Below are 22,671 nucleotides of genomic sequence, written 5' to 3'. Positions count from 1 at the left end.
GATGGGAACCTCTGGTGGAGAATCTGGCTTCAGTGGACGTTTGAAGAGTTTGATTGTAGTGGTTAATTCTTCTGTTAACTCAATTCCTGTTCTGCAGCCAATCCTTTTTGATTTGAAATCCAAGTGTATTTCTTTCCAAGCTCAGCTTTTAAGGTTGGATACAGGAGTAAGTTCTTAGTTTCTTTTCTTGTTCCCCCTGCTCAAAGGGCCTTGGTAATGGATATGGAAGAATTTAATACCCCAAGGACTTTTCAAAAGAGCCTTACTTGGCCAAATATCTAAACCAAAGTTGGGAACAAGATAACCATAAAAATATATATGCAAAACATTGAATTTTTTTTTCTTTTTAAATGTTCATTGTGAACTTTTTCGAACTTTGTGCCTTCTCACTCAAGGGACACCAGTTAAAGTTATGTCAGTGTTTTCTCCATAAAACTCCTAGGCATTGAAAGCCACATACAAAAATATACATGGATATGGTGCACAATATTCCAAATCTCAAGATCTGAGTATATTTTTTAAATGCACTTAAAGTAAGTCTGTCCAGAGTTTTAAAGAAGCTTAAAAGAAAGAAAACCACATTCAGATTCTCAAGTAGTTTTTCAAAACATCTTCATATATTGCTTGGAAAGGTATAAAAATACAGAGAGGGCTGTGTAAAAAATACACATATTTCAAGGTCCTGGTGAAAGATCAAATGTTCCAAGAGCTGAAACGAGTGAGCACTTTGTATATTTGCCTCAGAAATGTGGACCTCTCTCCCTCATGGACTGGAAGTGGGAGAGAACTTTTTTTAGTATTAACCACAGTTTTATTTTTGTTCCCTTTGCCAAGAATTACAGACACAATTCTATATTCCAATACTGTGGCTCTGCAGGATCTTATGGAAAACATCACTTTTTTTTTTTTTCAGTCAAATTTAGGTTTACCTAGATTTCAGTCTAATTTGGGTTTTTCTCTTTCATTCTGGGTAACTTCATGTAACAGTGTTTGAATTATTTCTAATTAAGATCCTCTTACACTTCTGTAGCCAGTTACTCAGGTGTTTTCTTACATTAAGATGACCTGCCTTTACTGCAGTCATAGACACTAATTGGAAAATTACCGTGTTCTTGAATTTCCACATCTTGCATTTCATCACAGGATCTAAAACTCTGAATACCCAATACATGTGATCAAGACCCATTCTTTTATAAAGGTGATAACTGACTATAATAGAAATAAGTAGAACCCAAATGCATGAATTTATTAATTAACTCAACCAGTGTTTTTTGTTTTTTTTTTTAAACTGCTTTCTGCTCCCGGGAGGGACAAACCACTGCCATGCAAACGAGGAACAATTAGAGCACTGACCAAAGAGACGAATTATATAGAATGAGATTTCTTTGGCAGAAATAGGTAACTAAGGCCATTTTGAAATGGAATCACACACATATACATGTCTTTGTGTATGTATACATAAGTGTATATACACATACATATATATGTATACAAACCTCAAATGGACAGATTTAATTAGGTCAATCCTAGTCTTTGTTTATATGATATTATTGGTCTCCTCATGGTCTTATTATCTTATTTCAATACAAAATATTATAAACTCACCACCAATTCAATAACTAAAAACATTATCATTCACTTACATCTATTAATGAGCACTTTGTTGTTCCTTGCTTCTCCTAAGAGGTAAACAATATCTTGAATTTTGTGTTTATAGTTTCCTTACTTTTTAAAGAACACAGTTTTGAAGTCACATACATATGTCATAAATACTGTATTGCTGAGAAGTACTGTAGTTGCCTAATTTTAAGTTTTGTGGTGAGTGTCTCATACTGTTTCCTGGGACTTGCTTTTTTCACTCCATAGCATGTTACTAAGAGTCATCTATAACTCTATTTCTATGTTGTTATTTCCATATTAATATTACATTGTGAGAATATATCACAAGTTATTTATCCAGTCTCTTGTCAGAGTCTCTTGTTGAAAGACATCTTGGTTGTTTCCGGTAGTAGAATTTTTTGAGAAAGGGGGGTGGGGGGAGGATTAAGGACATTTTATTATTTTACTGCTGAAAAAGTATAGTATATGACTCCAGATGGTGTGTGCGTGCAAGTGTTTCTCCTTATAGGTATGTATGCATGTGAACGTTCAGCTTTATGAGACAATGCCAAATTATTTCCAAAGTGGTTGCCGTGGTTTGCATTTCCATTAGCAATTTTAAAGAGACCTCGCTGAACCATATCTTCTCCAGCACTTGATTTTGTCAGATTGCTCAGATTTTTTTCAAGTTGAAAGGGTGTTAAAGTCAACTGCAAACATGCATTTCTGATTACTAACCACATCGAGCATATCTTCATATGTTTATTGACCAAACATATGAAGTATTTATTCTTCTCTAAAATGCCTACTGAAGTTTTTTAAATCCATTTTTTTTTATTGTTTCATTTGTGTTTTCCTTATTTGCCTGATGAGGTATTTTATAAACTCTGAATACTAATCCTTTATCAAATTGTATGTTTCACAAATAGCATCTCACTAGTTTGTAGCTTTCCAATGTTTTAAGTGTCTTTTATAGAATAGAAGTTTTTAATTTAACCAAGTCTGGTTGATGAATCATTTCTTTTATGCATAAATTTTATAAATTAAATGAATACTGAGCACGCACTATGAGCATCGATTATGACAGGCCCTGGAGATACAGAAACAAAAATAATACTTTCTCTCAAGTATCTCAAAGTCTAGTGAGAAAGAAAATGGGTAAATGATTATAAAACAGTGTGATACCTGCTGTGACAGAGGTGGGAAAAATTTACTATGAGGTTAAGCTTCATAGAAGCTGCGTAAATATTTAAGCTACCACTTAAAAAGTGTAGGAAAGAAATTCTTTGTCAGCATATGCAAAGGCCCAGTGACATAAGAACCCATGGTGAGAAAATGCAAGCAAAATCAAAATCAAACCCAATATGGCAGTTGGCAAGAGTGAAGGAAAGACAGGCATTAAAGACTGCAACCCCCCCAGGGTCCCTCACTAATAGATAATGTGCTGTAAAGGAATAAAAGCCTACAAATACAGGAACTGTTTTTGTGTGCTTCCTTATTCACTGCTGTATCCCTAGGACTTTCAAACAATTTTGATATATAATGAACAAATTCAATAAACATTTATTGAATACCTGAGTGAATAAATATAAAGATAAGGGAAGCAATCCATGTCAGTTCCTTGGGACTGCCATAACAAAGGACCACAAACTTGGTGGCTTAAAACAACAGAGGTTTATTCTCTTACTTCTGGAGACCAGAAGTCTAAAGTCAAGATGTTGGCAGGACCACACATGCACCTGCCAAAGACTCCAGAGGAGACTCCTTCCTCATTTCCACCAGCTTCTGGCGGCTGCCGGTGTTCCTTGGCTTGGGGCAGCAAAACCCTAAACTTTGCCTCCATCTTCACATGGTCTTCTGCCCTGTTTTCCTCTTTTTACAAGAACTGTTGTCATTGGACATAGGACCCACCCAAGTAATCCAGGATGATCCCATCTTGGGATTCTTCATGGAACTGCATCTGCACAGACCTTCCTTCCAAAGTCATGTTCACAAGTACCCAGGGTTAGGACATGGACATACATATCTTTTTTGGGTCCACAGTTCAACCTACTACAGAGTATCACATTTATTCTTAAAATCTTTCAATGACTCTATTGCTTTGGAGTAAAATATTAATTCTTTTAGATATCCTATAGGACCCCTGTCTAAATCTCTGTCTTTACCTCACTGGCTCCCCTGCTTCCCTTATGGTGCTCCAGCCACAAAGGCCTTCAAGACCTCCATCCAGGCCATGTTTCCCGTGCTCAGGCTCCTTGTGCACTGCTGCTTTCGCTGTGGCTGCTTTCTTTCACTCTTTCTCCAGCCACCTCTGTCTCCTCCCAGATCTTAAGACTTTCTGCTTTGATCCTCAAATAAAAATTATCCTAATACTGCCCTACAACATTTAAATACTACAAAGCTGCATTAATTAAAACAGTGTCTTTGGAAAAAGAGGAGTAGATCAATATCTCATAGTACTATGGAATCCAATGCAGCTGTTTGAAAAAAAATAGTAAGGTCTGACTATGCACCAATATGAAAACATCTCCAAGACTGTTGAGTGACAAAAGCAAGTTGAAATCATATGTATAGCATGATCACATTTACAGTAATTAAAAAGAACAAAACCAGATATGTCTACATGGCTTCATGTATATATGGAAACACATAAGGAAACCAGAATAATATCTCCCAACTGTTGACAGTTGGGAGGAAAGCAGGGGGAGTCGTTAGAGGGGAAAAAAAAAAAAGGTCTTTCATGTTTCCTCTCCGTATTTCTGTATGCTTTCAACCATGTGCAAAGAAAATACTATGTATTACTTGTGTAACAAAAATAGTTATGCCAGAAACAAAAATAAGTAAAAAATAGTATGATGGATTGAGGAGTGTACAATAGATCAGTAGAACAGAATGGAAAGGCTAGAAACAGTTGCACACATATCAGATATTTAGTATTTGGTAGATGTAGCCTCTCAAATCAGCCAGGAAAGAATCCGCTCTTCAAGAAATGGTGTTGGGGCAAGTGACTAGCAATTTTGCGGTGGTGGCTTGGGGGAGGGAGATAATAGATTCCTGCCTCCAACCAGTTACCAAAACTCAGATGAAGGAAAGAGCTAAATATAAATACAAAAATCAAAATTATAGGAAATCTTATAAAAACATACACGATAATATAATTTATTAATATTAGGATTAATATACTCTCATAACCATCACAGACTAGATAACCATTTTTGGATAACTACACTAGAGAAATACTTGCATGTGTTCATAAAGAGGCATGTATCACTGAAGCATTGTAACTTAAAATTAGAAATAATCTAAATATTCATAAATTGAAGGAGGATTACATAAAGTGTCATCCATCTTTACTATGGTATATTTTTCAACGTTCAAAAGAATTAAGTAGACCCATATTTAGTGACACAGAAGTCTTCAATATATAATGCCAAGTAAAGAAAGTTATAAAACAATACATATAATATAACCCAATTTATGTTTTTTAAAAGGGAAGTCATAAACTTACACATATAGAGAGATATGTATGTATGTGTCTATGCATATGTACACATGCCTATACATGTATACAAATATGCACAGATACGTGTATAAATGTATATCTTTACATGTATTAGCAATGTGTGGGCACAGGCTTAGAAAAACAAAAACTAACTTTTACAGCAGTGACCTCTTAAAGGAGTGGGCTTGGAGGAAGGAGCGTCTATAGTTGTTACCTGATAAGAAATCATTTCCTCAGCTTTCCTTTAGGGAACCGTGCTTCCTCGCCCCACCAAGGTTCTTACGGAGATGCCAATTCAGTACACATTCTCTTGCACGAGGATTGGTAAAGATGGTCATACGACTTAAGAGGGCTCAGTCAGGGTCTTTCCTTGAAATTTTATACAGGGACAGTGGGAGAGGAAAGCATTCTCCTTTCTCTAGGGCCACTCCCAGTATAAGTATAATTAATCTCCAGCTATCTGAAGACATGCTCCCAATCCCTGCCTTCCTGAACTAGGAGGAAATGAGAGAAGGGAACAGAGGAAAGGGGAAAAGGGAGAGAGGCCGATCATCTGAGCCTTTACGTCTAAGCTGGTTTTGACTGCTCGTGCCTTAAGGCCAGCCCATCTCTGGGTCTCCCAGTTACACGACAAATAAATCCCTTAATTTGATTTGGCCTCTTTCACTCACAACAGAAAGCCTTGGATAATCTAGGCAGTTACATTTTGACTCTATGCATTTTTATAGCTTTGATTGTCTTCACAAAGAGAATGCCTTAATGCATTTCTTATATAAAAAGTCACACTTTTATTTAAATATCTACTTGTCTATTTGTTTAATATTTGTTTGCCTATTAGATTTGAAGGCAGGGACTACTGTAAAAACAGGGTCCTCGCCTGCTATATAGTAGTTGCTCAATGAATATTTAATTAAAAATAATGGTGCGTTATGGTACTGACAAATTGCATTTATGGCTCTACTGTAGGATGCTTAGGAAATGGCAGGGCTCATAAAGGTGATAAACATATTAGGACAAATTATGAAGGAAGTTTTAAGTCACGTAGTACACTCATAGTCAACAGTAGGATAGATTTAGCATTGGTGTCATCAATGAAATTTCTAGTCTAAATTCTTCTTCTTATAAAAATGTACAAGTTCAGTTATACTTTTCCAGTGTCAATAGCTCATTCAAATAGAATTATACTCTCCCATGTCTCTGACCAGGTCGAGAAGCTGGTTTCACCAGGGTGCAGATAAGGCCAAGCTAACAGATGCGATCCTTTGGTAGGCCTGTTTTCTTCACTGTGATGCATCTCTAGCTGTCTGGCAAGCTTAAACTGGAGTGCGTGACGGGAATGGGTGAGAGGATGTTTCAGAGCTGGCGCAGATCCACTAGGAAGAGCTCAAGCCATTTCAGGTTGTTGGGGCGTATCAACATCTTCATCTTCCTTAACAGAAAACAACTTTACAAACAGGAGACCTTTTCCTACAAGACCCTCTCACCAGCGGAATCAACATCAAAAGTGCAATCTTCATAAAATCTAAGCAAGTTCTTTCATTGTTCCTGCTTGTGGTACACATCTGTTTGTTTTCTTGACATCAGTTGCACATTACAAATTCGCTCAGTACACGGATGGAAAATATTAGTGGGAACATTGACTGCAGCTGTCCTTTCCATAGCCTGATATTGTTTGCAACTCGGCCTTGTATCCTTTTTTTATTCTTTAACCAAAAATGAGTTTTTATGCTTGGTCATTAAGTATCAACAATCCCATTTTCTCACTAGCCATAATGATGGACTTTGGCAGACTTTGGCTTTCATTAGATTCTTTGGATATTTAACTACCACCCTCTTACCTGGCCCTACGACCCCATTTAATTCACTACAAAACAGCATTTTGACAATCATGTCCTTTCATTATACACACAGTCCAATGATGTGGACTTGTAATAAAGTGTTGTCAGCCCTGTGGACTGAATCTTTCTGGCTCCTTTTGGAAAACAGTATTGCTTTCTCCTATTATGTTAACTGTGGCTGATGGAAGAGCTCACAACATTGCATGCGCTGTAGAGAGTGGTGCCACACCTTTCGGCTTCATGAAATAGGGCACGGACCCGACTGCAGTGCTACTGTGGCTCCGTGCTATGCTTACCTGCCACCCCCATGCCAGATTTACAGACTAGTTTGCTTGGGTTTTCTGTTTTGTTTCTCTCCATCTGTCACCAGTTCTGGACAGTGGTCAAGCTAACCCAACTTAACGACATCATTCTAGAAAGCTACGTAGGTAACAAAATTGAGCCTGACAAAACTCTCTATGGGTTAAATATTGTGTGACTCTCTTTGGTACAGATATAACTGTAATTAAACCAGAGTATTTTACTCCCTCTGCAAAAGGTTTTATTAGACATTTGTTCCTGTTGACTTTCACCTTTTTTTTTTCCTTGAGGGTTATGGGTTAAGTCTCTATCTAATTGTGGTCATTTTGTGTTTATTCCTTCTTCTAAGACGTTAGCCGCTTCTCCAAAAATAGACCAGGCTAGAGACCATAAAGAACATGGATGTGACCCCCAAATGTGTTGGCTGGCTTCATTCAGTGTGACTTATTTCCTTAATGTGGATCTAGAAGTATTGATCTCTCTGGTGCTTGCTCTGCAAGTCAGAGTGACTCAGATTTTGACCACATAGTCAATCATATTTAGTTTAGTCATGGTGATACTGATATGGTACTATATTATCGAAGAGGATGATGAATCTATGTCTTCTGCAGCACAAAAGCCATATGCACACAACCTCCAAGGCGGAGTGTTCTCTCGGATGAACGTTCGTAAGAATTCGTAAGTGTGATATGCTACAATCACCCCTGTAGCCTTTGAGGAATAAATGGAAAAGGCTTAACAAACAACTTTTTGAATCAGAGTCGGGATTTATCCCACAGAAAATCACAAGGCATTCTCTTCTCCCTTCCTTCAACTGTACAACTTGAAACTGCTCTTTGAATTGACTACTCTCTTGACAATGATAGAATTTAGACTACTTATACTTATTATTCACTGTTAAGGACTGAGAAACAGAATAGAAAATACAAATAGTATAGGATAGAAACAGTGTAAGTTTTGCTTCCTTCTTGAATTGCTGTGTTGAATTCAGATGTTCCCTGGGGCCTTAAACCTGACTGGAGCCCATCACTTCCGTGCCTGACTATCCATGGCTTGAATGACTCTGATAAGGGAATAAAAGAGCAGGTTCATCAACTAACTGGTAGTAGTATTTTATATGCTTGTGAGGCACTAACAGTATCAGAAATGAAATAAACAATAAAGATCCTGAGTTGCTATGTAGCCACTGCAACAAAATATTTAATTAAAACCCAAAGTAGCCATGCATTCCTCCTCCTGGTGCAAGGACTGTAATGATGTCACACAGGATATGTCCCTAAAGTACCACACAACTGTCCCTGCATTGCTACTGATGGGGCAGGAATTTCAACAGTGCTACACACAGGAACTGTCCCTGCAGGGCTGTTGGTGGGGAAGGGATATTTAATAGTGCTACACAGGAAGCAGCTCTACACAGCCACTGCTGAGGCAGTGTCAAAGCGCTGCACAATGGGGGAGGTTCTCAGCTTGGTACCCGGCAAAAGATGACTCTCACTGCCAAAAAGAGACTGAAAATATCCTTCCTGCTGCCAGAGAGTGCTTAGAATGCTACAAAATGCAGAGGAAAATGCTGACTGTGCCAAAAAGAATGGAAAGAGGAGGGAGCCCTCCCGCGAGAGAAGAGTTGCAACAAGACTAAGCAAACAGACCAAAGCCATTTCTGAGGCTACCATGTAAAGCAGGCGGCCAGCATTTTGGTGACTTAAACAGAAGTCTTTGCAAAGGTTCAGTGTGACAAGAACTTTAAGCTTCTGCAGGAATTATCAATAAGGACCCTGACATTAGAAACCCACATCCTGGTATGAAGAAACAGGGCAGAGCATTTGTAGCAAACCAAAGAGGCTCCGAAGAGCAGGGACGACAGAAAAGGAGAAGTGTTCAGAGGATTATCTGTCATTCCTCTTCCATGAGAGTTGAGAGCTTTTACCGAATCCTGACTGCGAAGGGCATGAAGATGGAAATCTCAACACCACTGGGTGTTACTGACGGTCATTCTATAGCAGTAGTCTCATGGTAACTGAACAGAAAAATCCATTTAGTAACCATTCCAAAGCATAGATTTAATCCCTCAACAAATCTTTCCATGATTCTCAAAAGATCCTGAGTTTAAAAATCTCCTCCAGGTATTATAATTGATAGAAATTTGAATAGACTATATTAGACGATTACAGTTAAGACTCTGGTGGGCAAAATCAGGCAATCTGCCCTCACCATTCTTTGGAACATAAATTTATGCATGGAAGCAACATGGAAAACTCAACAGGCCAAATGTTCAACTCCGTTCAATCACTGGAGGTTATCTGGACTTTTCTTTCCTTTCATGGAAGGCAACAGGATTAGTATTAAAGTCAAGATGGGGAATCTTTGAGCTCCTAAAAAGCCCTGGCACACACTTCTGTAGCCTGAAGGGTCTATGGCCAGTGAGTCTCTATGATCAGAGGTAAAAAAAATTAACTGTTAATATTTCTTAAGTCATACGGAGTTCAGCTAACAAGTATTCTGACAGTAGGACAAATGGGGAGAATAAATGAAAAATTCCTAAGTCCCTCTGCACCCTCTGAATTCCTAATCACTCTTATGCTGCTGTACATTTTTCTTCCTGTATTATATTTATCATCTTCTAATAAGCTACATGATTATTTATTGTGTCTATTATGGTTTGTCTGTCTCTCCTCATTGTTGGAATTTATGCCCCAGGCTTGTTCACTGTTGCATCCCAGTACCCAAAAAAGTACCTGGTACAGAGTAATTGCTCAAAATATATTTATTAAAAGGGTTGAATGAATAAAGTTATCAACTTCAATATTATACCTCCTCCTCTGTGTAAGCCATCTCTGTCTAGTTAATTACATTCACATGGACCTAAACCTAATGGATTAATAAATAATTCCTTTCCTTATCAAAACAAGAATTCCTCCCATGTTTCTCTATCACGTTCTTAGAACAACTCTTTGTAGTCCCTTAGGTTTCTACATTTTCAGTCATTTGTCATCCCCAGTTTTCCTCATCATCTCTGTTCACGTCACCCTGTTAGCATATCCTACATGTCATTTCTACATCAAGGCCCCCTGTTATGTCATTTCCACACGTTACACCATAGTCCAAAACAGGAACAGCCTTGAGGCATTACCTAGCTTGCCAACTCAAATTGTCTGGAAGAGGCTTCCCGGAGGGCTGCGTTGAGAAGGATTTGGATGCCATCCTGAAAGTGCTCTGCTTCTGAATATGGATACCTGTCACGGAACAGGTAATGACGGCATGTCATCCCTGGTCTAAGCACTCATCAGCTCACACATTTAATGTAGCAAACTCCTTCCTAATGCCCAAGCTTTAGATCTTTCCTCTTTTATATCTTTACCATAAAAGTTTTAAAACAGTCTTCCTCAAAAATATTTTACCATGTTTCTCTCCCCTCATTCAATAACTTATAAAGGCTCCCTGTTGTCATCATGTCAAGTCATATCTTTAATCTAAATTCTAGACTTAGCACTTACTGAACTCCCCATTCTCAAAGATTTAATCATTTATGACTTACCTCCCCAGCATCCTTGCTCTAGCCAAATGATCTGCTCGCCACTGTCCAAGTCTCCCTACACCATCCTGCACGCTGTACCTGAGATTGCTGTCCTCTCTTTCCTTGCCAAATACTTCCCTCATCTCTCACAAAAATGACATCTTCTAGGAAGTTTTCTATCATTAACCATATCTGACAGGTCACATTTCTACTCTACATTCAGCTTTACCTTTTTTTTTTTAAACATGATTTTGTACATAAGCACATATCTATAGCTTGAACAGGCAGGGCTGAACTATACATAGCACGTACCTGTGTTCCTTCCAAGCACTGGGTCAGGACTGAGCGTAGAGAGAGAAATAGTCCACAGTGATTACAGACTAAGCCATACCACTTCCCCCTCCTATTCAGAGCACTGCAGACATACTCTAATGGAGCTCAATGGATTTACCAGTTGGAGGTGACTGGGGTTGGCAGTGGCCCAACTTCAGAGCCAGGTGTCTGGAAACTACAGTGGCTGTGAGTTAAAAGAGGCTTGTATCTATCAATCTCAAATTCTTGGAAATACTCAGTCAAGGCTAGGCTGAGGAAAAGAACTGTGTGAAATGTCTCAGTACAAATAATTGGAGCTTAGGTGTCTAAAAACGTTTAAGAGTTTAAAACATTTGCTACTTTCTAGAATCCATCCAAACTCTTCAAATCTGCCAAAGGTACTTATCCGCTTCATGCACTTGAGTACAGAGACACTTTGTAGCTGTAAATGAGGGCGGCTGCTGAGTTCAAGATGACAAAGCCCAGGCTGAACATAATGTTAGAACCTGCAAACTGGGAGTGTTTTGTGTCTGTTCTCCTCAAAAAAGGCTCTCTAATCTTATCTAAACTGCCCTCATCTACTGTCTCCAGCCTTGTGAGGAAAGTTTCATGGATTTGAGCCCTCAAACAGTCATTAGGCAAGTACTGAGCACCTCCAATAGGGCAGCTATGATGCTCAAGGCTCAGGGAATTTAATACTAGGTAATTCTTCAGGGGAATTTTGAGTCTAATAGTGAAGACAGGCCTATAATTAGATAATTTCATTATGATGATCTAGATCCAAGATGTAAGTACGAACAAAAGGCAATAAGGAAACACAAAAGTGCATTTAATCAAGCCTTGAAGGTTTAAGAAGAACTTTCTGCAAGAGGTGAGGGTCAAATTGGGTCTTCCTAGTTACATAGGAATTCACCAGGTGAAGGAAGATAAGAGGGGTGAGAAAAGTGTGCCTATTACGTTAACCAGGTTTTCATTATGAAGATACAATGAGAAGTACAGCAAAGGTCTACTTTGTCCTCCACAAGAAAGTTACAGTGTGATTGTGGAGATGGTTTTATCTAGAAATAAACAAATACAAGCTAAAATGGTACAAGTAAGAACGTTGGGAGGCAGAAGCAGAGGATGGGGAGAGAAATTAGGTAGGGGTGTGTCATTAGTGTGACACGTGAGGTAGATCTCGAAATAAATGCAGAACTGCAGTGTGGAAAACAGTTGGGGCAGCATAAGCCAGCGAAGGGAGGTGAGAAAGTTTAAGGAATGTTCAGGACGCATAAAGAGTGCCATTTAAATTGAAATGTAGGATGTCTGAAGGACAATAATGGGGGATCAGTTACAAAAGGCAAGCTGACCCAGCCTGTGGGTAGTCGTGACTATCAGGATAAGGTGATTGGACTTTGTCACGTAGACCAGGGAGAGCCACTGAAGGTGTTTGAGTAGGACAGCAATCGGATCCGAGTTACCCATTAGACAGGAGAAGTACATCAAATAGGCTGGAGATAGGGAGAGATGGAATTAGTGAATATGCTTTGAAAGCACTGATTTCCTCCAGGAGGGAAATAACAAACAACTTAGGTGGTGAAGTAACAATGAGAAGCTAATGAATTTAAGAGATGCTGAGGTGTAGGACTTAACAGAACTGCAAACTGCTTGTATTTGTCCTTAGATGGATGTCTTCACTCAGGGAGGCAGGGGCCCTCTGCTTACCCCTGCACTCCTCTGACTGCAGATGGCCCCCCACTCCAACCGTTGACTCAGCAATCATTCAGTTAGTAATAAAAGAGCCCCCAATTTACCCACCCCAAAGGTTTGTTTCCAAGATGCCACTCTAAAATTTTATTTTCCACAGACATAACAGAAATCAGATTCCCTTCACCCCTTGTAAGACAACCTCCCAGAGCTGTTGCAATAAGATAAGAAAAGTGTGATGTGCATAAAAGATAAATGACATAGACACATTTATTAGCAGAGTTCCTATGCGTCAGCAGCTGTGAACAAGATTCATGAAATGTCAATCTCAGTAAATGAGATAGGGGTCGTAGTACTTAGCCTCACAGCTGCCCCTCACTGAGCCTGGCACACAGAAACAGGTTGGGCGCTGGACGGGCAACGCAGGACACTCCTACTCATCGGCTGACACTCAGCTCTGTACTGACCATGGCAGAACACAGGGAAGATTCCTAAAACGAAACTTCTGTTTCCCAAGAGCTCAAAACTCACTTGGCAATGTAAAATTAATATACACATGAAGTGTATATTGGCCTTTGGACCAAGACCAATTGGGGCCGAAGAAGGTGGTTCAGACTCTGAAGCACATGGAAGACTGATGGAGAAGAAAGACTTGAATGTTCCTCATTCTTTGTTTGCCATCTGCTGTAGTTAACTCTTGTCAAAAGCACCGATGAAGCCCCCCTCGTTCATGAGGCCTGTTTTTGGTTCCAGCTCCCTTCCGTCCACCCCACACCACCCCAGCATGTTGCCCTTGGCCCTTGGCTTTTCCCTCGCAGACTCTATAGCTGCTTCACAAAGGTCCAGTATCAGCCCGATCCTCCAGGTTAGCATCACTCTTTCTTTACGATGTTTGTGGGACTTACAGATGAACCAGACAGACGAGAACTTTAAACTCTGTTACTGCCCTTGCTCGACACTTCCAACAAGCTAATTGTCTGTTTGCCTTCCTGTAATTACTTTAATTACATGCCATTAGTGACCATTAATAAATGCAAGGGTGTTTGATTTTCACAAATCTTACTTTTTCTGCTCTCTGCAGAACTCCTCAAAGCTTTCACATGTGGTCCAAATAGAAAGTGAGGCAGCTAAGCACATTCACATTTAACCTTTGGGGCTAAAGTGGAAAATAAAGGATAATTCATGAATGGGCTAATTGTTTTTTCCCTGCTTCTGACACTGGCCAGCATTCTTTCTCTAGTGGTTCCATATACATGCAGGGTGCTCATTTGTAAGACAGCAAAAGTTAAAAGGGGTTGAGAAATAAAAGCTGCCTAATTGCTGCTATTATCTCAACTTGAGGAGAGAATTGCTGGGTGATATTATGAGGATCGAAAAACCATTGAAGATTTTATTGATGGAACACTTTTGCTCCAACTTCAAGCCACAGAAAATGAAGGTCATAATTTTAGTTTTATGAGCACCTGATCGGGCATTTACATAGAAAGAGCTGAACTACGAGGAGACTAAGACAATATTCTCTCCGCCGCTGTCTACTAGATTACATCACAATACCTAGCATACAGCCAGTTTACCTAGTGCTGTTGTTTGGTTATTAGCTTTACCAATGAAGCCAACTGCAAGCCTGAGAAAAATGAAACGTATAGAAAATGGTTAGCTGGATGCCCCTCACTGCATCATTCCACACACACAAATCATTAGTAAAAATATTGAATTTTGTGGCTGTTTAGATACTTCCAGCATAATTCTCTTGCCTATAAAACATTACATAGACTAAATTTTTCTGTAATGATAGCAACATGCTCTTTTCCAAATATAAAATGATGATGTTAATCCCTAATTAATGGAATTTGTGATTTGAGGGTTTTTCTTGTGGTGAAAATGTGTTATGTCAGGTCATTCGTGATCATTCCCTGCTGTAGACTAATGGCAACACTTGAGAGGAAGCTGGCCAGGGTTAAGCCTATGGGCTCTCTGTAGCTATGGAAAGACCATTTAAATTTGGTACCCCATCCAGGTAAACCCGAGAAGGTGGCGTCATTAGCACCCAGGTGTTCTTTGTTGGATACTTTCTACCCAAGTTATTAAGACTGGGCTGATAATTTACATGCTGCTTTCTGTAGAAGTTCATGTGGTATTTGAAAACACACATCTTTCTGGAGAAATAAAAAACCTAAATACTGTAATTAATTCCAGGAAATGATATATTTTCCTGAAATTTTCAACAAATCTAGTGTGTGAATCTAGTCAATAAATATTGGTGAAGTGAATCTGTTTTCTAAGGAAAATAAGATACATTTCACATTACGAAAAGTCACTTTTCTGATTCATCCACATTGTTCTCAAACCATGAACCTTTAATCACACAATATGACCTTTTCACGTGACTACTTAGTATTACCGTCTTCTCCCTCTTCAACTGCCAACATATTTTCGGATGAAAGATAGATTTGTACTTAAAGATACCGTCTGCCTAAGGCCTCTTGGTAAAGGGCAGAAGTGAGGGTGTGCTAAAAAAAATAAATCGATTGAAGTCAGGGGAAAAAAATCTAAGAACTGGAGAGGAAGCTGTCTTATGATGGGGCTAATGGGATGAGTCCATGGGCGAAAAATTAAACAAATGACTGAATTCAGTCAGATAGCATGCTGGGGCGTGTTAGCTCTGGCTTATATCCATGCTTCCTCCGTCCCTATTCCCAGTGTTTGTTTCTAAAATGACTTCAGGTTTGGGGGATTTTTGTTTTGTTTGTTTACTTTTTGGAGGAGACAAGAGCATGAGAAGCTGCAGACAGGGTAACAGGAAGGTGGAAGAAATAGTACATGCTTAAACTGTTTCTGAGCTCCACTACTGATTTACGTTTAACTGAACTTGAAAATAATGTATATCAGATTCTCAGATTCTTCACATACAAAAAATTAGTACAATAATTAAGTCCATCTCTTTTCATCAAATTAAAGCTTAGACTTTAAGGTTGTAAGGGTCATTTAGAATTCTCCTTAAATGAAACAAGACAAAGCCCCTCCCAATCTGATTTTAAGCATTTTTACAGTTTATTTCTCTACCAATCCTTCTGTGAAATCTATGTTTAAACTAATCACTAGTGTTGAGAGTAGAGATAAATGAATGAATGAATGAAGTGTCAACATCTCAACGTAGAACCTTTTCCTGTCTGCCTTTGCTTAGGATGCCCCACCTACCTCCTCTGCTTGGGGCATGCTCATGTCTCCTTCAAGATCTAGGATAGATGTCACCTCCCCTGTGATAGAGGCAACTCACCCCCAACAATCCTCTTTGTTCTAACCATACTCTGCACAAGCTCCCACTAGAGCCCCACAATTTACACAGCATCATTGTAAGCAACTTGAAGGCAGCGCTCACTACTGGCTCGGCACTTATATTAGTCACAACAGCCTCCGTTATGCAAATCACAAACCGTCCTCAAAATCTCAGTGACTTAATATGACAAAAGCTTATTTCTTGCTCATACTTTATGTCCAATGTGGGGTCAGCAGAGACTTTACTCCGTATAGTCACGCAGGGATCTGAGTTGATGGAGATTTCATCATCCTGTGGTCACACCATCCAGAACACATGCCTGCTTGGTTGCCATAAAATCATGCATAATGGAGCTTTGATCCCCTCAGTATGGAAGTGACACACTCATCACTTCCACTCACATGTCAGAGTCCAAAATTGGTCACAGTGCCCTGCCTAATTGCAAAAGGGCCAGGAAATATAGGGGAACAAAAGGAATTTTACTGCGCATTACTGTCTTTCCCTCAATACTCTGTTAAAATATTGTTAAAATGTCCATACTCCCTGAAGGAATCTACAGATTAAATACTATTCCCATCAAAATCCCAATGGCATATTTTACATGAATAGGAGAAACAACACTAAAGTCATATAGAATCACAAAAGACTCAGAATGCCAAAGCAATTTTCATAGAAAAGAGCAAAGCTCGAGGTATCACATGTCCTGATTTCAAAATATATTACAAAGCTATAGTACTTTAAAAAGTACGATACTGGTATAAAGACAGACATAAAGACCAAAAGAACAGAATAGACTCCAGCAATAAACTCACAAATATATGGTCAACTGATTTTTGACAAGGGTGCCATGAATACACAATGGGGAAAGAATAGTCTCTTCAATAAACTGTGTTGGAAAAACTGGATATCAGCATACAGAAGAATCAAACTGGACCCCTATATTATACCATACTTAAAAATAAACTCAAAATGGGATTAAAGACTTAAATGTATGACCCAAAACTGCAAAACTCTTGGGGAAAAAACATAGGAAAAAAGCTTCACGACATTGGTCTTGGCAATGATTTTGTGGATATGACCAAAAGCATAGGAAAGAAAAGCAAAAATAGACAAAAATAAACTACATCAAACTGAAAAGCTTCTACACAGCAAAAGTGACAACTAGCAGTGAAAAGGTAACCTATGGAATGGGAGAAAACAATAGCAAGCCATACATCTGACAAAGGATTAATTTCCAAAATACATAAGGAACTCCTACAACTCAATAGCAAACAAAAAACAAAACAAACAAGCAAAAAAATAGTCCAATTAGAAAATGAGCAAAGGGCTTGAATAGACATTTCTCCAAAGACAAACAAATGGCCAACAAGTTGATGGAAAGGTGCTCAAGATCACTAATTATCAGGGAAATGCACATCAAAAACACAATGAGACGTCACCTCACACCTATTAGAAGGGCTATGATCAAAAATAAATAAATAAGTGACAAGTGTTGGTGAGGTTCTGAAGAACTTGGAGCCTTTGTGCATTGTTGGTATGAATGTAAATGGAGCAGTTGCTATAAAAAAAAGTATGGAGTTTCCTCAAAAAATTAAAAATAGAATTATCATATGATCCAGCAATCCCACATCTAGGCATACAACCAGAAGAATTGAAATCAAGACCTCAAAAAGATAACTTCACTCCCATGATCACTGCAGCATTATTTACAATAACCAAGATACGGAACCAACCTAAATGTTCAAGATGAATGGATATAGAAAAATATGGTATATTTATATAATTGAATATTACACAGCCCTTAAATAAAAAGAAACCCTACCATTTGCAACTATGTATGGACCTGGAAGAGATTATGCAGAGTGAAATAAGCCAGTAACAGAATGACAAATGCTGCATGATTCTGCTAAGATGAAGTATTCATCACAGTCAAAGTTACAGAAGAAGAAAACAGAATGGCGGTTGCCAGGGGATGAGGGGAGGAAATAGGAAATTGTTGTTTGATGGGTATAAGTTTACGGTTATACAAGATGAATTCATTCTAGAGAGCTGCTGCACAACACAGTGCCTATTGTTTACAATACAGTATTGCACACCTAAAAACTGGAGGGTACATTTCATATTAAGTGTTCCTACCACAAAACAAAAATAGAAACAATAAAAAGCAAAGAGACATGAGAAAATTTGGGGAGGTGACAGACATTTTTATTACCTTGGTTGTGGTGATGGTGTCACAGATGCACGAATATGTCCCAAATCATCAAATTGTATACATTAAATGTATTTAGTTTTTTGTCTATTGGTTATATTCCAATAAAGCTGTAAATAAATACTCTATTAAGCACGAGGGAAACAAAAATGATTAAGACTTAGTGAATTCTTGCATGTATCATGTTGCAAAGATACTGAATGGTTTTAATAAAGCCAGTACCTACTAGAGGAGTAATGTTGCATAAATAAGCATTTCACTGAGGTCACACAGATCCCTTTGAGAAGAATCATATTTTAAGAAGACTCTTTGGAGTCATATAATATTTGCTACAAAAAAAATACCTATAAGTTTAAGACATAATGCCATGTACCCTTTGATACAAGCAATAAGGTTTGGGATGCTTAGAAATAAAAGTGTTTGTGGTTTATGTTTATCGTAATTTCATGGGAAAATAGAAAAGATCCCCAATGTATCAAATAAATATCCCACAACTAATTAGGCCATTTACTACTCAATCCACTTCTCCTCTAAACTGAAAGAAGAGAGAACCTTCTGCTAAAAGATGCTGACCCCAGTGGCGACAGGGAGGGTCTGCCTTCTACGAGGCTCAGTTGTAAGCCTGTCTCGGGCAGCCCACAGGCTTCTTCCGGACTCAGTTCCCTCCAGAAGCCCACAAACAAGGCAACAAGCTGACAGGAACTAAGCCAGGATTCTTGGCCTTCTATTCTGCCTTATGAGCCAAAGGGAAAGGAGGCCACCTCCTGATATCCAGCCAGCCAGGAATTAAGCCTGCTCCTCCTCCTCCCCTCTTCCTTCACCCTCGCCAGACAGCCCGTGGACAGCCCGCTCTGGCTTCCGGCTCTCCTGGCCAGCTGGGAAAGGGACGGCCTTTCCAGACCCCTGTGAGCTCGCCAACAAACCTTTTTTTTTTCCACTCAAGAGCCAGAACTGGGAGATTACAAAGCCACCATCACAAAATAGTCATTAATAGAGGTTTTAAGAGACTAAGGGAAGAAAAGAGTTTCTGGGTCAAAGAAAAAGAAAGACAGTGGTGAGTTTCTAGCAGCGTAGTCATGGTTTTCTATAGTTTGCTGATAATCAGAGAAAACCTTTTCCTTCCAAAGGACCGCAGGCAGGCTGGAAGATGTGTCCCTGAAATCTATTCAAAGCCATATCTCATTAGTTTTATTTTACAACAAGCTTGCTTTTTGAGCATTAACCCCAATTCTCCAATGCATGAAAAATTTAAGTTGATCCTTTATGAAGAAACATTAAGTGTCGGTACCAGATCTCTTCTCTAATCTAGATACAGACTTGCTGAGGACTTGGTGAGAAAGCTGCTAGAGACACCGGTTCTTTCAGATTGTACTACTGTGTGCCAGAGGACTCACGCATGATTACTGGATTGAAACCGTGGTGTCGGTCTCTTCCCAGATGAGCCTTAGTGTCTCCTGGGCCAGGAACTTTTCTGGCCCAGCCAGAGACTTCTCTCAAGTGGTGCTGATTCTCTGATTTCACCTGGTTATTATCAGGGATCTGCTGGGCTCCACAAATCATACATCTCCAGGGCCGGTCTGGGACTGGTGCCACAGCAGCCGAGGAGAAAGGCCCAGAGAGTAGCAGATACTGCAGGGCTATGTGTCCTGTGTGAAGCCACCATACCTTTCTCTGGGGGACTGACCATCTGGCTCCTCCTCTTACCACTTTCCCCATTTTCAAGGCCACCAACGATATTAGCAAATTATTTTTTCTCAAGCTGTCTCTAGAGAAGAGATACTGCCCGAATCCCATTTTTCTAGGAAGCTCCCGTGATGCTTATGGGAACACAGCTAACTTGATTTACTTACAGTTTCTCATGCTACGTTCTAGACAAGGCAAAAATGTGCTCTTAAGCTCTTCCTCCAGGAAAATGGGTCTCTATGTCCTTCATGCTTGTACCACTATTAGCCACCATGTGTATAGTTCTTGACTGAACAAAAGAACATTCAACCCTAAAAGTGAAATAACCCTCTTTGACTGCAGAGACCAGTTCCCATCATCAAATCAGTAATTTCCAGCATCAGTCTAAAATCCAGTATTTACCCAGCAACTCCTTTGCATACATGTGTCTCATGTAATCTTCAATAGAACCTTATTATATTGATGTTATTCATACTTTTAGATGAGGAAGCTGAAACTCAAAGAGAAATCAAGTAACAAGACCAGTGTCACACAGATTCAACTGCAGGTGTCTTTGGCCACAAAGCTCCTTTACTTCTGCTATGTCTAGGCATTCACATTCCTCCAAGACAGTCCTGGAGCCATTTTGGGTGGGGCAGAATTGCATGATTGGGAAGCAGGTAAGACTCTATTTTAGCATCCTCACTATCTCTTCCAAATTTACTTTACCTGCTTTACATATTGGATTTTCGCAAAAAGATTTTCCTTGAAGATGAAAACACAGAGCAATACACCGTTTGTCCTCCTACTTCAGGCTTCCTGCTTAGGAACAAAAGAACAGCTAGAGGAGCAATGTATGATTGCTGAAGTGTCTTCTAAGGATGAGGTTTCTGAGGGATCCCATGGCACACTGATAGATTACCATGTTAACTTACTACACAATCAGAGATGTTACCCTATACTCCCTTGTGCCCCAAATTTTGTCTCATAGACCAAAATTTTAATTAAGAAAAATGAGAATGGCAGAATTTCAGACTCCTGTAATGTCTTTTCTGTTTGGGAGAAAATATCAAGTTTCCCTAGCTCCTGTGATTTGGACAGGGTAGGCTACTGATAATTAGGACAAGTGAGTTTTTAAATCTTAATCCTGCCACTAATTCACTGAATGACCTTGGGCAAGACATGACACCTCCTGGGCCGCAGTTTGTGAAAATGTCATCCATCTTGATCATTTTCTGATTTCTCTGTACAATGAGGGGTTTCAAAATGCACAGGTGTTAGAACCCACCCTCATGTCTAGTCTAGTGGCATTTTGGCCTCTTTAAGGAGGGAAGAAACAATGCCGGTCTCCAAGCCAGCATAACTGCCTTCGGCTCCTTGCTAATCTCAGTTAGCCTTGCTTTCCAGTGATAAAACATTTGTCCCCTTCTCTTTTCTCTTCTCTCCTCTGTTCTTCTCTCCCTTCCTCTTTCTTCTTGAGTGTGTGTGTGTGGGGGGGGGGGCAGCCCAGCAGAACTCTGATCATCTGAGGTTGGTATATTTCAGGAACTAGCTCCCTTTCTCCTGATTTCTCAACCTCAGGTGTTACAATCAGGACTTTCCTTAACAGCAATGCCTAGCCCCCTCTTCAGAAAGGCACTGCCAGATAAAAACAAAGAACAAAATCAAAAGCAGTTTACTTTGGTCATCTAGCTCCTCCTGCTACTCCCAGCCCCGAGTCTGGCTCAAAAACCAGGTAATCTGGGCCTGTCTGCCAGGCTGCTCTTCACTGCCATCTCATGGTGAGCAGCCTTTTTCTGAGAATTAACCTTTCAGTTGGTGCAGACCCTCGCAGACAAAGTAGACATAAATTAGGAAGGGTCCTGTCCGCCGGAGCAGCAGGCTTTATAACAGATTGCGTAGTACACGAAGGCTGAAAATCACTAGAGAAGGACCGAATGGGCTGTAGTTTAAGCAAGGAGTATACCAGCACTTGATTCAAGAAACAAGACAAAGTTACTTAGGAGGAAGAGGAATCCTGAATGTTCTGAGTCCCATCTTTTCCTCAGGGAAGTGAGGATTTTAAAAATACTAGAATCTTGGAGACCTATTTATAGGGACTAACAGACTTAAAACAGCACCAAGAGTCAACAATGATTTGAACACCATCACTGTAACAGTCTATCGGTGTCTCACAGGGTCTGTATGGACGTTCACAGTTACCGTGATACGCAGTCACCCTATACCACTGTCACTGTTTGAAAAGAACTGCTTACTGCCCTGATCCTTCTCCCTCAAATATTCATAAGGTAAAATGGTCACATGTCTCTACTTGATTGCTTCTTCTCTTGTCACTCGGTCATAATCAGGAGAATTTCCTTCTATCCATACCACACAGCTTGCTCTGCTCCATCAGTTGCCTACCAGACATGGCCATTACGTATATACATGTGGTTGTGGAAAGAATACACTTGACATTGATTGCAATTTGGAAACACCCCCGTAAGGCATTTTCAGTGGATGGCATGCAGCAAGCTGACCTAAATTATTCTTCAAATGGTGTCCTTTGAAGCAGTGCTTCTTATTATTTAATCTTTATTCTTCTCCTTTTGTGTTTTTCTAAATTGGCAATGAAAGTGTAAAAAAAAAATCACAATAAAACTTCAATTTTGATCTATGCTAAATCAAGAATCCGATTGGAAAAGCTAACCCACCCTGATCATTTAGTTAGCGCTGGTCTAGCACTAGTATTGAGGCACAAATCCAGATTAGCTGGTAGTGATTTCCCCAGGA

At 39.5% G+C, this 22,671-nt stretch overlaps 1 protein-coding gene across 1 annotated transcript in view; it reads right to left on the bottom strand.

The window, feature by feature from the left end:
- Nucleotides 1-22,671, bottom strand: part of SEMA6D (semaphorin 6D) — a 517,967-nt gene that overhangs the window by 260,801 nt on the left and 234,495 nt on the right. The window lies entirely within an intron of this gene.

Source organism: Camelus bactrianus, chromosome 6 (genome assembly GCF_048773025.1).
Source record: "Camelus bactrianus isolate YW-2024 breed Bactrian camel chromosome 6, ASM4877302v1, whole genome shotgun sequence".
Taxonomy (NCBI): Eukaryota; Metazoa; Chordata; class Mammalia; order Artiodactyla; family Camelidae; genus Camelus; species Camelus bactrianus.
Note: the sequence above shows the minus strand (reverse complement) of the source record. Positions and strands in the feature narration are given on the sequence as shown.